Genomic DNA, 17,892 nt, shown 5'->3' with positions numbered 1-17,892 from the left:
AAGTGCTGGAGAAGTCCAACTTGGCCTGCTAGGCAGTTGAGGTCCCCTCTCGCCTGCCCAAGGGGGAGGGAGCTCTGGTTGAAGGGGACTAGTCACCAGCCTTGTACAACACTGAGGATAAGGGAGAGTAGGGTCACCCAATGGTGAAGAGAGTGATTTGCCCCTTTGCTTTGCTCATGTGAATCATGGCGCCTTAGTCAGGAATTCGGGGGGGGGGGAGGGGTTGAGACCCTAATAGACTCAAGGTGCACCCAATGCCTGATAACTCACAGTGGCAAGTCTGGGATCTGAGTCAAGAAGCTGTCCAGAACCATGAAATTTGAACAAGTCAATGGCTCACTGATACCCTTCCCCCCGTTACCCACCTAACAGAACCTATGAAGTTGGAGATGGGTCAGTACTGGGAGATGATCTGGTTCATGATCATTCCAAAGATGATGGGGGCTGTGATCCTGAGGTTAGCCTGGTTGGACAAATGGGGCACAGCAATATGGTGAGAAGGCAGGAAACAGGAAGTTGAGACTGGGAAGAGGGCCCCTCCCTCCCACACACAACTGAGCTGTGCAGACCTCTCTGCAGAGGACGGATGGCATGGACACAGAACATTCAAGGGCTGGGTCAGATCAGCTCCCAGGGACCCAAATTATCCCCAGAGTACCAAGACCTGGTGGAGGTATTTTGGGAAAAGGAGTGTAATGTTCTAACCTACACCCCCATCACAGATTGCACAACTGAAATCCTGCTGGGGGCAAAACTGCCTAAGCCCAAAATGTACTCCATGAGCCCTAAGGAAGTGAGGGAATTAAGGGAATACATCAACAAAAAAACTAGCCAGGGGCTTCATTCAACCAGCTAAATCCCATGTAGCAGCTTCTGTCCTGTTTAAAGAACTATGAGATTATGCGTGGATTTCAAAGGGAACAATGGGGTATGTGTGGAAAGCATGTACCCCTTCTCCCTCAGGAAAGATATGCTAGCACACCTAGCCAAGGGAAAGATATTCACTAAGTTAGACTTGTGGGAGACATATTACCAGGTCAGAATTAGAGAGGGGGATGAATGGAAGACAGCATTCAACTGCCCTCTGGGAAGCTTCCAGTTTAAGGTGATGCCATTTGGACTACAGGGGGGTACAGTGTTCATGCAATTGATAAATGAGGTGCTACACAAGCACCTATATTTACTTGGCTGACATCCTCATCTTCACCAAAACAATGGAGGAAACACAGCCAGCTGGTCTGCCAAGTCTTTAAAAAGCTACTGGCAGTGAACCTATATGCTAAGCTGTCCAAATGCGAGTTCCACCAGACCCACCTGAACTACCTGGGAAACCAAGTGTAAAGCGAGGGGGTGGAGATGGACCCAGTGAAAGTGAAAGGCATCCCAGAGTGGCAACTCCCTTGAACCCTTAGCTACAAAGCAGCTACAAAGCTTCCTGGGATTTACTAACTTCTACAGGCAAACCATCCCTATATTTGCAAAGATAGCCTTGCCAATCATTGAACTACTAAAAACCAGAAAGATGGGGGCCAAACTCCAGCCAAGGCAGGTCTATAGCAGTGGTGGCTAACCTTTTTGGGCTCCTGTGCCAAAAATTGTGCATGCGCTTGCACGCTCGCGCTCGCATGCCAGCTGCCAGAAGGCAATGCGTGCCCCCACGCCCCCTATGCATGCATGCGTAATCCCTCCCCTTACCTGCACTGGGCCTCACAGCTGATTTTTGGCTGGTTTGAGGCTTTTTTGGCCGCCCAAAGGCTTGAGGCTTTGCAGGCTGAAAACTAGCCCGTTTTGTCATTTCTTTTCGTATTTTCAGAAAAACAGGAAGTGATGAAACAGGGCTAGTTTTTGGCCTGCAAAGCCTGCAGAAGCCTTCCTCAAGCCTTTGGGAAGCCGAAAAAAGCCTCAAACTGGCTGAAAATCAGCTGTGAGGCATGTGCATGCCCAGTGAGGTAAACTTTGCCTACAGCTCATATGCCAGCACAAATGGCTCTGTGTGCCACCTGTGGCACACATGCTATAGGTTCATCATCACAGGTCTATGGAATGCCAGGAGGCATTTGAAACCCTAAAGAGACTATTTGCGAAAGAACCAGTGTTAAAGCACCCTGATCCAGAAAAATAATTCATGATCCAGGCTGATGCAAGTGACGTGGCTGTGGGGACTGTCCTCCAAAATAAAGGGAGGGAAACCTACAGCCATGCGCTTACACCTCCCGAAAACTCAGGGACACAGAAACGCTGGGCCATATGTAAGAAATCCTTTACTGTCCAGTGGGCATTACTGATCTGGCGCCACCTCCTGGAAGGCAGCAATGTACCTTTTGAAGTGTGGACTGACCACAAGAACTTAAAGGTGTTGAGGACCCCTCGCAAGCTCTTGCCTAAGCAGGTCAGGTGGGTGCAATATTTCAACTGATTCAACTTTGCCCTTAAGTACCCACCAGGGGGATGGGACTTCCTGGCCGACACTTTGTCGCAGATGCTCCAGTACAAGAACAGTCAGGATGAGGTAGTCAATGTAATTATTTCCCTTCCCCAGAGGGTGGCTCTCCCGATGACAAATCACACAACGACCGACTGAGGCGGGGGAAGAGTTGAACCAGAGACTTATGGCTGAATTACAAACTGACCCCTGGTTCAAGGATCACCCGCAGCTTTTGACCACCAGGGGTGGGCTGGCTTGGAAAGGGACTAAACTGTTTGTCCCTAGTAACTTGTGGGTTCAGATCCTACAAAGGAGCCATGATGCTAGACAAGCAGAACACTTTGGATTCCTGAAGACTTTGCACCTGGCAAGGGACATTTTTGGTGGCCAGGGATGAAAAAGGACATTGAGAGCTATGCGAAAAGCTGTGTAACCTGTGAGAGAAAGAAAAAGAGGCTGGGGAAGCCTCCTGGTCTACTGCAACAAGTAGCAGAGCCAACTTGGCCCTGGGAAGAGATCATGGTGGATTGTATAGTGGAGTTGCCTGAAAGCAGTGGGAATACAGTAATTTGGACAGTGACTGACCTGTTCCCCAACCAGGTTCATTTCACCACCTGTCCCGGACTACCCTTTGCCCACAAGCTCGTGAAGCTGTTCCTAAAACACATTTATCAATTGCAGAGAGTGCCAAGCAGAATTATTTTGGATCGGAAGCATCCATTTCATGGCTATATTTTGGACAGAGTTTGTAAAGTCAATAGGATCCTCCCAGAGACTTGGCTTGGCTTTCCATCTGAGTACCAATGGTGCAGTGGAACGAGCTAATGCAATGGTGGAGTAGTATCTTAGGTGTTATGTCACCTATCAGCAAACCAACCGGGCAGGCCTTTTGCTGAATTGACGTATAACAATGCCATACATAGCAGCATGGGACTCACCCCTTTTAAAGTGGTCAATGGGATACACTTTGTTCCTATGCCAGAACACTCCCAAGAGCCCCCTTCCTCTGTTAGTTTGACAGAGTGGGTTGACTCACTATGGAATGCCTGGGGGAACATAAAATGAACACTAACTAAAGCGGCTAAGAACCATAAAGAGCAAGTTGACAGGAAACAGGCCCCTCAGAAACCATTCCATGTTGAGAGGTTTACCTCTCTACCAAATACTTAAAGCTAAAATTGCCATTCAAAAAACTAGGTCCTAGATTTTTAGCACCATTTCCCATTGTAACAATCATTAACTCGGTCAGTGGAATTGAAACTTCCCCACTGTCAGCCTTCAAGATTTTCTTCCTTTGCTTTGCATCTTTCGGCTGTCATAAGTAATGGGGGGAGGAGGGGGGACATGGTTATGGGAAGCGAGCTGGAGGTGTTACAAAACAGAACTGTATAAGTTGGGAGGGGGAAGGTTCTTGTTTAGGCTTGTATGCTATGCTTTGTGCAGCTGCCACTCTTTATCAAAATATGTCAAGGTCAATGGACAGAGGCCTCATCACCACCTGGAGATGCCCACATGATGCTATACACAACTTTTAATTGGATGAGCCAGTTGAACTACTGGGGGTGGGAACGTTGCAATCACTTTGTATATGTGATTTACGCGCTCATTTTCTCAGATTCAGAATTCTTTTGTTGCTACCACTTGACTTCCAGTAAAAGATATCTTTTCTCTAATTAATGGAGTCTAAGTATTTCTTTCTTGGATTTTGAATGGAGCACCAGCTGACATTATTCTGAACCTCACTTTACCAGTCCACCCAGAGAATTAATAAAAAATTTTCCGAGGGGGTCTGAACACAATGTCTAATCCAGCCAGCGACCAAGAAGACCTGGGAGTGGCTGGAGGACCAGATTCCCTGCTGTTAGAGGCAGCAGGGGAAGCTGACTTGTTAGCAGAATTAAGTCTTGGTGAAAAACCAGCTGTAAAACCCAAATGGTCCCTGGGAGTCAGCTGGAAGGATCCTGAGGAAAAGCCTCCTCCAGGAGTGACCACATGGAAGAGAAGAGCCGTGGCAAGAGAAGGAAAAAAAGAATTTTTTACTAACTCAAGCCCTGCATCTTCTAAATGAAGCTGTCAGAGAGCCTCAGACTGATCAAAGGTATGAGGCAGAAGAGGGGGAGGCAGCCCCAGCCAGAAGAATCAGAGCAGCCACCCTCATAAATCAACCTGGGCCGGCGCAACAGGCAGCAGCAGCCCAGCCCCGCCCCCTGGCGGGGGAAGTAATTGCCAGAAGGCGTAGAACTCCAAAGGTGCCTCTGTTGGAAGTAAAATATGGGGGGAGGGGGTAATCCCAAGGAGTTAGGATTCTTCCTGGCACAAGTCTGGAGCCATATGGAGGAATATGGAGAGGATTTTTCCTTGGAAGCAGCCAAAGAGCTCTTGAGGGAACAGCTGCAAAATGGATGGTGACTTTGCATAATGATAATGCTCCCCAGCTGATGAATTATGACCTGTTCATGACTGCGCTGCGGGCCAGGTTTGAAGACCCACTTGCTGAACATAAGGCCAGAATTAGGATGAAGACCATAAATCATGGGAGGAGATCAGTGGCTGACTACACCCAGGAATTTAGAGAGCTGGCGTGTCATATTCAAGGCTGGTCCCAGGGAGCCCTGATAGAAGCTTTTAAAGATGGTTTGAATGAAGATGTATATCAAAGCTGTATTGCCAGAAGAGACCCCAGTGAGTTGCAGCTATGGTACGTGCTGGCAGCAGAGGTGGAAATTGACCTGACCTGAAACAGACGCCGGGGGGGGGCCTTGGTTGGAGCAAGTCCTCCCCCAACAGCCCTCGAGAAGCCTTAAAACCTCAGAAGGGAGAGTTGGCGGCAAAACCCCAAGACCATTGCATGCTTCCAATGTGGGAAGGAAGGTCACCAGGCTGCAGACTGCCGTGCCAAGCTAGAGCCAAAGGGGGCACCAGGAGGAGGAGGAAAACCTGAAAAAAACCCAGCAAAGCCTCACGAAACGGCGCTTAAAGAGGAGGAGGTTGTAGAGATTGCCCCTCCAAAAGGAGAGGAGCTGGGAACTCCTACCTCTTCTGAAGAGAGTGAATCCGAATTGGAAAACGACTCACTGGTAAGTCCAAACAAGGGCCCTATGACCATTCCAGTGAGATTAAGGGTACCCACGTTGGGAGCCAAAGGGGAAATGTTGGCCTTGTTAGACTCTGGGTGCACAAGGTACGTAATCAGCTCGGAGATAGGAGAGAAAATGGGCTTAAGGCTAAAGACTTTTAAAACGCCCATAGCCTTTTGCCAACTGGATGGATCGGTAGCTGGGGGCAGCCCTGCACATTTCATAACGGAACCAGTAGAAATGACAGTGGGGAAGCATAGAGAGACTTTGTATTTTATTGTGGCTCCTGGGATGGAGCGCCCCCAATACTGGGTTTCCCCTGGCTCCGGAAATGGAACCCCCACGTCGACTGGAGGAGGGGATCATTGCACATACGTACTGACCAATGCCCAGAAGGGGAGGGGCAATCTCAACCAAAACCCAAGAATCCCAAAGAGCTGGCCTCCACTGGCACCGAGAATCTGAGGCGGGAGGAGAAATTTCCAGAGGAATATTGGGACTTAAAGGAGGTTTATAGTGGAAAGGCCTCGGACAAGCTCCCCCCCACCCATTGCTCAACAGATTGTAGTACTGAAATTTTGCCAGGAGTAAAACTCCCAAAACCAACACTGTACTCGATGACATTGCAGGAGTTAGAAGAGCTGCAGTCATTTATCGATAAAAATTTGGAATGCGGTTTCATCCATCCAACCTGTTAGGCCTTGAGTAGCGGCCCCAGTATTGTTCCGTGAAAAGAAAGATGGCTCTCTGCATTTATACGTTGACTATAGAAACCTCAACACCATTTCGGTGGAGAACGTGTACCCACTCCCCTTGATGAAGGATATATTGGCCCACTTGGCCAAAGGGAAAATTTTTACGAAACTCGACCTGAGAGAAGCATACTACTGAGTTCAAATTAAGGAAGGGGATGAATGGAAAACTGCTTTTAACTGCCCAATGGGCTGTTTCCAATTCAACATTCTTCCGTTTGGTCTACAGGGGGTCCCTGCAGTATTCATGCAAATGATAAATCAGGTGTTGCATGAACATTTATACAAAGGGGTGTTGGTTTATCTTGATGAGATTCTTATCTAAACAGAGACTCGTAATGAACATGTGAAACTAGTGCAGTTCTGAAAAAACTTCAAGCTGCTGAACTATATGCAAAGTTGTCCAAGTGTGAATTCCACCAGGAAAAAAATGACTATTGAGGCTATTGCATATCACATGATAGCATAGAAATGGATCCATGGAAAGTTCGTGCCGTTTTGTAATGGGCTCCTCCCCACACCAGGAAACAACTTCAAAGTTTCTTGGGACTTGCTAATTTTTACCGTCAATTTATCCCTGCTTTTGCGAAGATTGCAATGCCTATCACAAATCTCCTAAAAACCAAAGGGGAGGTAAAACCGAAGCCTAGTAAACCACTGGAGTGGTCCATGGAGTGCCAAGCTGCTTTTGAGAAGCTGAAACGACTGTTTGCTGCTGAATCAGTACTCAAGCACCCGGACATGGACGCTCCTTTTGTAATCCAAGCCGATGCGAGTGATGTAGCAGTCAGGGCGGTGTTACTACAAGCAAACAAGATGGGGACTCTGCAACCGTGTGCATATACTTCCCGTAAACTAACTGAAAGAAGATGGGCCATCTGGGAAAAAGAAGCTTTTGCAGTTCACTGGGCTCTGTTAACCTGGAGGCATTTCCTAGAAGGGGTAAAACACCCATTTGAGGTGTGGACGGATCATAAAAATTTGGAGGCTTTGAAAACACCCCGGAAGCTGTCTCCCAAGCAAGTTCGCTGCGCACAGTACTTTAAACACTTTAATTTTTCATTAAAGTACATTCCAGGGGGAAAGAACTTCATGGTGGATGCTTTATCTAGATTACCTCAATATAATACTGCTCACCAAGAAGTGGTACGGCCTATTGTCTCAACCAAACAGTTGGGGGCTCCAGTGGTTACCAGAGCACAGAAAAAGAAGTTGATTTATCAAATGATTTAACTGCACAATTAAAAGAAGCTCTTAAAACTTGATGATTGGTTCCTTGCTCACTCAAATAACTGTATGGTTAGAGATGGATTGGCATGGGTGAGGGCCAAATTATATGTGCCAGCAAAGCTGAGAAACCAAATATTATAGCAAGCTCATGACTCTAAAGCTGCTGGACATTTTGGATTCGTGAAGACCTTACACTTGGTTAAAAGGCAATTTTGGTGGTCTACCTTTAAAAAGGACATTGAAACTTATGTGGCTAGCTGTCCTATCTGTGCCTCAGCCAAACAGCCTCCTGGTAAACCAGCAGGCTTACTACAAAATGTGGCTAGAACAACTGCTCCTGGAAGGAAATCTCTATGGATTTTATAGTGGAATTACCTGAACGTGGGGGAAATAAAGTTATTTGGGTAGTAACAGATTTGTTTTCCAAACAGGTACATTTCACACCTTGTGCGAAAATCCCATCTGCAAAAACATTGGCTAAACTGTTTATTTTACCTATCTACAGGTTACATGGGGTTCCTGAACACATAATCTCAGACAGGGGTGTCCAGTTTACCTCAAACTTTTGGAAGGAGTTCCTGAAGTTATTGGGCTCTGCCCAGGGCTTAACCTCTGCCCACCACCCACAAACCAATGGGGCTTGTGAGAGAACTAACTCAGTATTGGAACAGTATCTTTGATGTTATATAAATTATCAGCAAGATAAGTGGGCCTATTGCCATTCGCTGAGGTAGCATATAACAATTCAGTACATAGTAGTACTGGGTTTACTCCATTTAAAGTGGCTTCGGGACAAGACTTTGTACCCATACCTGAGCTTCCACAGGAGAAATCTAACATTCAGACATTAGATGAATGGATAAAACAGCTCCAGCTTACCTGGCCGGTTACCCGAAAAGCATTAGATAATGCTCATCAAGCCCATAAAAAATTTGCAGATAAAAAGAGAATTCCACAAAAACCATATCAAGTTGGTGACAAGGTCTTTTTATCCACCAGATATTTGCAGACCACACAAAAGTCAAAAAAGCTTGGACCTAAGTATGTTGGACCTTTCCCAATTGAACAAACTGTGAACCCTGTGGCAGTCCAACTGAAATTACCTAAAACCCTCTGATCCACTCTGTCTTCTATGTTAATTTATTAAAACTTGAACATACCTCCGACTTAAGACTGACTCAGGTCAATCCCCCCATGCCATTGCTAATTGAAGAACAACATTTTGAAGTTAAAGAAATTTTGGATTCTCGAAAACAAAGGGGTCAACTCCAATATTTGGTTGTTTGAAAACATTTTCCTCCTTCCCAGTCCGAATGGGTGAATGAGAAGGATATTAGGGTTCCTATACTTATCAAGGCATTTCATACTAAATATCCTGATAAACCCTAAAATATAGTATTATGGTGTTACATGTATATTTTCTGTTATCTTCTATTTTTATCTTTTATAGGATTAATGCCTCTTTTGCAGAAGGGCCGAATGTCAGCCTTCAAGATTTTCTTCCTTTGCTTTGCATCTTTCGGCTGTCATAAATAACAGGGGGAGGAGGGGGGACATGGTTATGGGAAGCGAGCTGGAGGTGTTACAAAACAGAACTGTATAAGTTGGGAGGGGGAAGGTTCTTGTTTAGGCTTGTATGCTATGCTTTGTGCAGCCACCACTCTTTATCAAAATATGTCAAGGTCAATGGACAGAGGCCTCATCACCACCTGGAGATGCCCACATGATGCTATACACAACTTTTAATTGGATGAGCCAATTAAACTATTGGGGGTGGGAACGTTGCCATCATTTTGTATATGTGATTTACACGCCAATTTTCTCAGATTCAGAATTCTTTTGTTGCTACCACTTGACTTCCAGTAAAAGATATCTTTTCTCTAATTAATTGAGTCTAAGTATTTCTTTCTTGGATTTTGAATGGAGCACCAGCTGACACCCACCTTCTGGGGAAGACACACCCAGTTTTCCATAGTAACCTATTGAAGCCAATGGTTGGTTTGGAGCTGAGACTGGCAGTTCGGATGGCCCCAGGTCCCATAGTAGTGGGAGACCCATTACGAGATAATGCAAATTCTAGAATCAAGACTCTATAAAAGAAAGCTACAGTATTTGGTTCAATGGAAGGGATATCCTCTATCAGAAGCTACCTGAGTAAAAAGCAGCAAATGAGGGCAGAACGACTAGTAATTAAATTCCATGACAGGAACCCTCCAAAACTCAAAAGAGACTGGGGTACCAAGGGGGAAAGGGCTAATAGGAACCTAACTTCTGTTTGTGTTTAACATTTTTCAGGTGCTCTTTACTTTGTAGGGGGAGCTGATTGTCAACTCTCAAAATGACTCTAGCTGAAGCCATATTCATTACTTTTTCTTAGTTGCCATACATATGGGGAGAGGGGGAACTATGGGGTGTGGGTGCCAGACATAAGAGTGATAAGGCCATGGGAATCAAGTTTTTCTCAACAAGAGCTCATAATGGCTGGAGGGAGTAGCTGAGTAGTCTGCCATCTACCTGGTTGGTTAACATGACCAACGACACTAGAGTGGGTGTCATCAACCTGCATCTCGCAATCTGCATGCAGCTCTTTCGTACCTCCACTGTGGCTCCCTGTCGGATGAGCCCACCACTGGCTGGCCTTGCCTCTTGCCCTCCCCTCTCAGTCACCCCAAAGGAGTCTTTGGGGGTTGAACACCAAGAGGCATGGATTTTCTCCACCTTCTGCATTCCCACCCTGTGCTGAAACAAACCAAACAGGCCATGGTCTCCCTCCTTGCTAAGTAGCACTACCGAGCCCACTTGCAAACTCTGAGTATGGCTCCAACTGTTCACCTCGTGCACCCCTCCCAGCCAGCACCATCGCGGTGGTGGGGAAGGTGCACATGCTGCCTGCTCCACTCTTGCCAGCTGGAGGAGGGGCTCTGCCCTGCCACCTCCCAGCAGGATAGCTATATTTGTTTGCTTCCTGACCGCCTTTGAGAAGGAAGCTGCACTCAAGCTGTCCGAGTCCCCACTGCGGGGGCGGGGGGAGAGGAAGAGGGAAGGGGAGGTCTCTCCCCAACAGGATCCAGGTTGGAGTTGCCTTATTTTGCATGGATCTCCAACATTTGGCTTTGCCTGGCAGCCTCCACTCCCCCTCCACAGCCCAAGTGCTTGGATTCACCCAACACGTGAAGCTGGGCAAGAGAGCATGGATAGATAGATGGATAGATGGAGGGATAGATAGGTAGATGGATGCAGGGATGGATAGATGAAGGGAGGGAGGGAGGGATAGATAATTAAATGGAGGGAGGGAGAGATGCAGGGATGGATAGAAAAATAGACAGAAAGATTGATAGGAAGGATGGAGGGAGGGATAGATAGATGCAGGGATGGAGTGATAGATACATAGATAGATAGATAGATAGATAGATAGATAGATAGATAGGGATGGAGGGAGGGAGGGAGGGAGGGATAGATAGATGCAGAGATAGATAGATACATGGAGGGATAGAGGGAGGGGTGGATGGATGGATAGATGAAGGGATACATAGGTAGATGCAGGGATGTATAGATAGATGGAGGGAGGAAAGGATAGATAAGTAGATGGAGGGAGGGTTGCAGGGATAAATGTAGAGATAGATGCATGTATGTTGAGATAGATAGGTAGATAGATCCAGGGATGGATAAATAGATGGAGGGAGGGATGCAGGAATAAATGCAGAGATGGAGGGATAGATAGAGGGATAGATGGAGGGATAGATAAGTAGATGGATGGAGGAATGGAGGGATAGGTAGATGGAGGGATGGATAGATGGATGGATGATCCAGGGATGGAGGGATAGATGGAAATATAGAGGGAGGAAGGGAGGGGCAGATGGAGGGAGAGATAGGTAGATAGATGGAGGGATTCAGGATGGAGGGATAGATGGACGGAGGGATGGATTCAGGGATGGAGGGATAAATTGATATAGGAAGGTAGGTAGGTATGTAGGTAGATGGGTAGATGGATGGATGGGGGGATGGATGGATAGAGGGAGGGATAGATGGAGGGAGGGAAGGATTGAGGGATAGATAGATGAAACAGAGAGGGAGGGAGACAGAGACAGAGAGAAAGATAGAAGGAGGGAGAGAGAAGGAGGGAGCAGAGAGAGAGAGAGAGAGAGACGGAAAGATACCCGTTTCCCACAGAAAAGAAAACTGGGAGCCACAAAACCTGGATAGGCATGTCTGGGGGGTGTCTTGTGACTGGGTGGGAATAATATCAAGTTGGCCACACCCACCCAGTTTTTGTGGCTTTTGGTGTTTTCTTTTCTGTGGGAAACTGGTCCAAATGGCCCTTTGAGTGTTTAAGGTTGTAGACCCCTGCACTAGGGGGATGAGTGATATCTATTTCTTTTATTATACTGAAAACAGGAAATATTTAGAGTTGGATTCAACATTTGAACTTGCCAATATGATATACTCAATAAAATGGATTTTTGAGAAAAGCTACAGCCTCAGAATCCTGAATTGATTGGGACTATTACTTGGAACCATGACAGTGCTATTGTAACTGTTTAGATGCAACATTTATTCAGGAAACAACTTGTAAAGGGGAGGCAAATCAAAGTCAGAGCAAGCCCAAAAAGATACTACAAAGGATTTCCATTTCGATCTTCAATCAACCCCCATCCCATGTAACTCAAAGCCTTTGGCAGGAACCTCAATTTGCATATCTTGACATCAATATATACATAAGAAATGGAAACTTTGACAGCAGGGAGTGTGAACAACCTCCCCATTACAGAAAATAATGAGAAAATATCAATTATTAAATATGCCTGCCATGCCCCCCAGCCAATAGCAGGATGCTTTTGGGCTGCAGTTTTACTGTTTGTAACACCTTCCCCTTTAAGAAAAACTTGCCCCTGCTATTGTCCCATCGCACACTTCCCTCCACAGCAATATTGCGTCTGCCTGCCACCCAATTGACTGACAGCTATTTGTCTCATGCAGCCAACGGGCTGGGTCAAACGCTGTCTGGGCGAATGGGCAGGGACAAAAGGCGAGGGACGGAGGGCCAGGGGACCATTGGCCATGGAGAATGGCTGGGGAAGGACCAGCGTAGGAGGAAAGCTGGCTGTGAATGGGCTGAGGCCGGTGGCTAGAGGCAAAGGAGGCACAGCCAAGGGTGGAAGCCTAAGCATCCCATTCTGGCAAGAAGCTACTTTGTCATCAGTGACCAGCCAGAATAGACTGCAGGCTTCTGCTTCTCTAGCTCTGAAATGACACTTCCTACAGTTCCAAAATACAGTAGTTATAATTTTGTAGGTTTAGGGATACAGACATGAAAGGTAAAGAACAGGCAATTGCTAATGTAATATTTAATTTAATCTGCTTTTTCAAACCTTTTATATATAGCTGAAAAGAAGAATATATTTAAGTATCTGTTTCTCTATTGTTTCAAAGCACAGCACCAAGAACAATGTATTGAAATTAAAGAAAGGCAAATTCAAGCTAAATATTAGAAAAACCTTCGAAACATAGATTGACAATGTTTAGAATTTGAGTTCTAACTCCAACTACAAAATAGGAAAGGACTCAATGGTTATGATAGGTGCCAATGACCTGTAGATTTTGTTTGTGAATCTGGATTTTTTAGACACGCATGGATTGTGTTTATTATTTTCATATAACTTACCCAGAGTTTCACAGAGTTCAATAGCCTCTAAATTTATATATCTTTCAACATATAAAAAACAAGAAAAAATCAAGGAAGTAATTGGTCCACTAAGGAGAGAAAATGGCAAGGAAGTAACAGGCAATAGAGAGAGAAAGCACAGCTGCTTAATTCATTCTTTGTGCAAAAAATAGAACATAGAATAACAAAGTTGGAAGAGACCTTGAAGGTCTTCTAGTGCAAACCCATGCTCGAGCAGGAGTCCCTATACCATTTCAGTCAAGTTCAATCTCTTCTTAAAAGCTTCCAGTGATGGAACACCCACAAATTTCTGAAGGCAAGGCATTCCACTAGTTAATTGTTCTCACCATTAGAAAATTTCTCCTTAGTTCTAGGTTGTTTCTCTCCTTGATTAATTTCCATTCATTGTTTCTTGCCTTACCTTCTGGTGCTTTGGAGAATAGACCCCCCCTCATATTTGTGGTAGGCCTCAAATATTAGAAGAAAGCTATCATGTCTCCCCTAATCCTTTTCAATAGACTAAACATACTCAATTCCTGCAATCATTATTCATAAGTCTTAACCTCCAGCCCACTAATCATCCTTGTTGCTCTTTTCTGTACTCCTTAGTGTCACAGCATCTTTTTTATATTGTGGTAACCAAAATTGGTTGCAATATTCCCATTGTGAACTTTGTAAAGTGGTACTAATATTTCATGTGATCTTGGTTCTAATTCCTCTTGAATGCAGTGTAAGATTGCGTTGGCTTTTTTGGCTGCCACCACAGACTGTTGGCTAATATGTAAGTAATTGTCCACTAGGACTCGTTCCCTATTTACAGTTACTGATATTGAAGCAGGTTTCATTCAATCTGTATCTGTATCAGCCTTGGATCCATCTTGAGATGGACTAAACAGGGCTGCCACAGCGGGAGATGGGAGAGCTGTGGGAAAGGGAAAGTAGCGAAGGGAATATAGCCATAACAATATATTTTCGGAGACTTCTGGTTTGGGCTTCTTCGGCGACGGACCAAAATCGCAATTGTGCATGGTTTTGATCCATGCTCACCACTGGAGCGCCCCAAGCCACCTGGATTCAGGGCTGAAGCCACCCCGTAGAGGTGGTGAAGAAGGGGGAGCCGTCAGAGGGGTTGAGAAGAGCTGCCTTGGATGGCCATTACTCCCTTTCCCAAAGGCGGTTGCAGCGGTGGTCAAAAATGGCCACCTCAAAGAAGAACCCGACCAGACAAGATTGTGCAGGAGGAAGTTTAAAGGAGAAAGTTTGACTGACTGGGTTGAATGGAGAACATCTATTTAAGGTACCTGGAACTTGAATTTTAAAGACTAATACTATTCCTAAAAAAGCAGTGAAAGAGAAAGGGAAAGGAAACAGAATTGGCTTTTTTTCCTCTCACATTGACAGTTTTAATTGACTTGGAATGATAACAAGAAGAGATTCGAATAAGAAATTGATACTAATCCACTTTGACATTAATAGGCTATTTCTAGCTGAAAATAAAGTGTCAAAGGGATAAAGATTCTTGGATAATTTAAAATTTTTCTTTAAAAAAAGAAAAGAAAGCAGTGGAGGGAAAAAGGAAAAAAGAAGGTGGAATCTGGAAAATGGAGGAGACCACCTGGAACTTAAAAAATCGATAGTGGAATTTTAACAAGGCTTGCAAAAGATACATTGTAGCTGAAAGTTTGTCACAAGATAACAAAGCCCCTGGAAAGAGAAAGTGAGAAAAGAAGCAAGAAACAGTTTTGGGTTATTGGATGACTCCTGGAACTTTGGATGGAGAATCCTAATGAAACAAAATAAAATCAATTGGGGGTTGTTTAAAATTTTTTAAAATGGCATCACTTTTTGAAGAGTTAAAAATGAGACTTAAAGAACAAAAAGAAGAAGCACAAGATGGAAGAGGATCTTTTGGCTTCATATTTCAATTTTTAGAAATGGAGATCTTGAACTATGGAAAACAACAAGAAACGCTGGCAGAACAAGAAGGGCGGGACAATGAAGAAGCCATCTTTAATGACCAAGCAATTTTAAGCGGGGTAAAAAAGGGAAAGCGGGGAAAGGAAGTTAAAAACTTAAGCACTGAAGCAACAACCAAACAAAAAAGAGTAATTTGAAAAGTAATCATAATATCTGGACGAAGCAGAAGGGAGGATCAGACAGGAAAGGGAATAAAAAGGGGAGGGAGAAGAAGAGAGGGAAGAGGGAAAGGAAAAGAAGCTACAAAAGACAGAAACAAGTTATAGAGGTACAGGAAAAGCATACAAAAATTAAAGGTATAAGCCTATTTAAAAGACGCAGAGACAATGGTTAAAATTTAACTTAAGGAGAGGATTCTGCAAGGGGGCATGGGATAGCATTGTTATATTAGAAATAGAAAAGGGTTAGAAAATATGTTAGATGATTAAAGTGATAGAAAAAATTTCTATTGATGTGTAGTGGAATATTTGTTTGTAAGATAATAAGAGTCTCAATTATTTAAAAAGGAAGTTTTAAAAAAACTGAAAAGAAATATGGAAGATTTTTATCAGTTGACAAGATGAACTTGAATAACTTTATTGACTACTGTTAATAACTATTGTTTGGTTTTTTATTTAAAGACAGTAATAAGTAAAATATGAAATATAGATGATTAAAGTGAAAGACAACTGATATTACTAGATAATGTTTGTTAAAAGAAATAGAAATGTAAAAGATTGTTATTAATATTAATGGCAGAGCTGTACTTGAATAGAATAATTATTCCATTTACTATTGTTATACATATATACGCAGATATATGTACATATATACTTTTTTCTTTTAAGAATTTAGTGTGTATTTTTAAGGGAATGTACCAAGCAGAATTCGATTGAAAATAGGTATGTGTTATAAAATAGAGGTTAAAAATTGAATGTTATAACTGTAAAAGTGTAACTTAAATTTTTAAATAAGATTTGAAAAAAGATACAAAGGTGTTACACTCCAGTCTAGCAATTACAGGGGAAAATTGTTTTATGAGAAAAAATAATATGAAATTCTAAACAGGACAGACGAAAGTATAAAAACATTGATTAGAAAGATTTTAAAAATTAGAAAAAGATATGTAATTGAAATAAGAAAGGAATGAGATAATTTAAAATAAGGCTATAGGAAGTAAAGGAAGGGGGAAAAAGGGCCCAAAGTGGGACCTTGATTTCATTCCACCCAACGCTGGTCGGATCTAGATCCAGCCTCCCAACCTTGGACTCAATCTGTAGGGGCGATGGCCCAGCAGGGTGTCACAGCCAGTCAACACCCCAGGCCCCTGGGGCACTTGAGCTCTGGCAACCGCGACGGGATGAAGGGACTACCCAGATCAGCACACCCTTCTCCCCCAGCAGGTCCCAGACTGCCACTAGCTGATCAAATTCCTCCCAGATGGGCTTTCTACCCTGGGCATGGGTGGATTCAGTGCCAGTGGATGGTCCCATCACTGGCCCCACCAGTCACAGCCACCCTGCTGCAATTTTTGGCAACCTTTGATGGCATCCCGGGAAAGCTGGCTTACTTTCTAAATCATATCTGGGCCCACATTGATCGCTATGGGGCTCAATACCAGTCAGACCAAGATATGATCTTGGCCATTGTGGACAATATGAGAAAGGGGGAAGCTGCCGAATAGATCACTCAACTCCACAATGAAAGCCCCCCAAGTTGGAAGGCGTGGACGATTTCGTACAGTCACTCAGAGCTCAATTTGAGGACACAGCTAACCGGGAGGAAGCTGAGGTGGAGAATCAAGGCATTGAAGGAAAGCAGCTGGCCCCCTAAAGAATTTTTGTGGGAGTTTAGGAGAGTAGCCAGAAAACTGCAGGACTGGCCTGAATGACTCTTTGTCCATTATTTCAAGGAGGCTTTGAATCAGGACCTGAGGCAACCATGGGCCTACAGAGGAGTACCAGACTGAATCCAAGATTGGTATCGGATCGTATTGACTATGGATTTAGAGGTGTCTGCAACCTGCGGCTCCGGAGCCTCATGCAGCTCTTTGGGGCCTCTGCTGTGGCTCCCTGTCAGGTGATCCCACTATTGGCTGGCCCCGCCCCTTGCCCTCTCCTCCCAGTCACTTCTTGCCTGGCCTGAGAAAGTAAGGGTGATGGTGGGGGATGGAGAAGTGGCAAAGGCTGATTCTCCGGTGCCTCACTCTTGCTAGAGCTTCTTCTGGTCCTTATTGATGCTGGGCGTGCCTCGGTCACTTGGGAAGACGTGCAATTTGCTCTCTGCCCCGAGACACTAGCCCATTCCAGCCTCGCTAACACAAGGGCTGGTGGGGTGGGAATGGGATCCAGGAGGAGGGGATGACGGAAAGGGGGATGGGCCTGCAGCGCTCAGCCATGGCTTTTCAATTTTCACAGGGGACTTTTGCTGCCTGGAAGACGCTTTTCAATGAAAGCTGCCGCCGGCATCGCTCCACTGGAGGAGTAAAGAAGCTCAGGATAGCGGGGAAAGGGGGCTGGCCCCACCAAACCCTGCATGCCCACCCCGGGGTAAGGCTCAGAGAAAGCAGGAGCATCTTCGCCAATGATGCTCAACCATCAGCTGGTCTCCCCCTCTGTGTGTGTGTGTGTATCTCCTCTCTGTCTCTGTGTCCCTGCCTCTCTCTGTCACTGTATCTCTTCTCTCTCTCTCTTGGAAAGCAGAGGCTGGGCCAACCCAGCGAGCTCTCCCTGGGGCTCTTTGCTACTCCTTTTTTTTCTTCTTGTCAACTTTTTTGAAATCTGGGTTGGC

At 44.9% G+C, this 17,892-nt stretch overlaps 1 protein-coding gene across 5 annotated transcripts in view; it reads right to left on the bottom strand.

The window, feature by feature from the left end:
• PCDH1 (protocadherin 1) overlaps nt 1–17,892 on the bottom strand; it is a 276,302-nt gene that overhangs the window by 177,417 nt on the left and 80,993 nt on the right. The window lies entirely within an intron of this gene.

Source organism: Pseudonaja textilis, chromosome 3 (genome assembly GCF_049901715.1).
Source record: "Pseudonaja textilis isolate UNSWEBS1 chromosome 3, rPseTex1.2, whole genome shotgun sequence".
NCBI lineage: Eukaryota > Metazoa > Chordata > Lepidosauria > Squamata > Elapidae > Pseudonaja > Pseudonaja textilis.
This window is presented reverse-complemented; position numbering and strand designations above follow the sequence as displayed.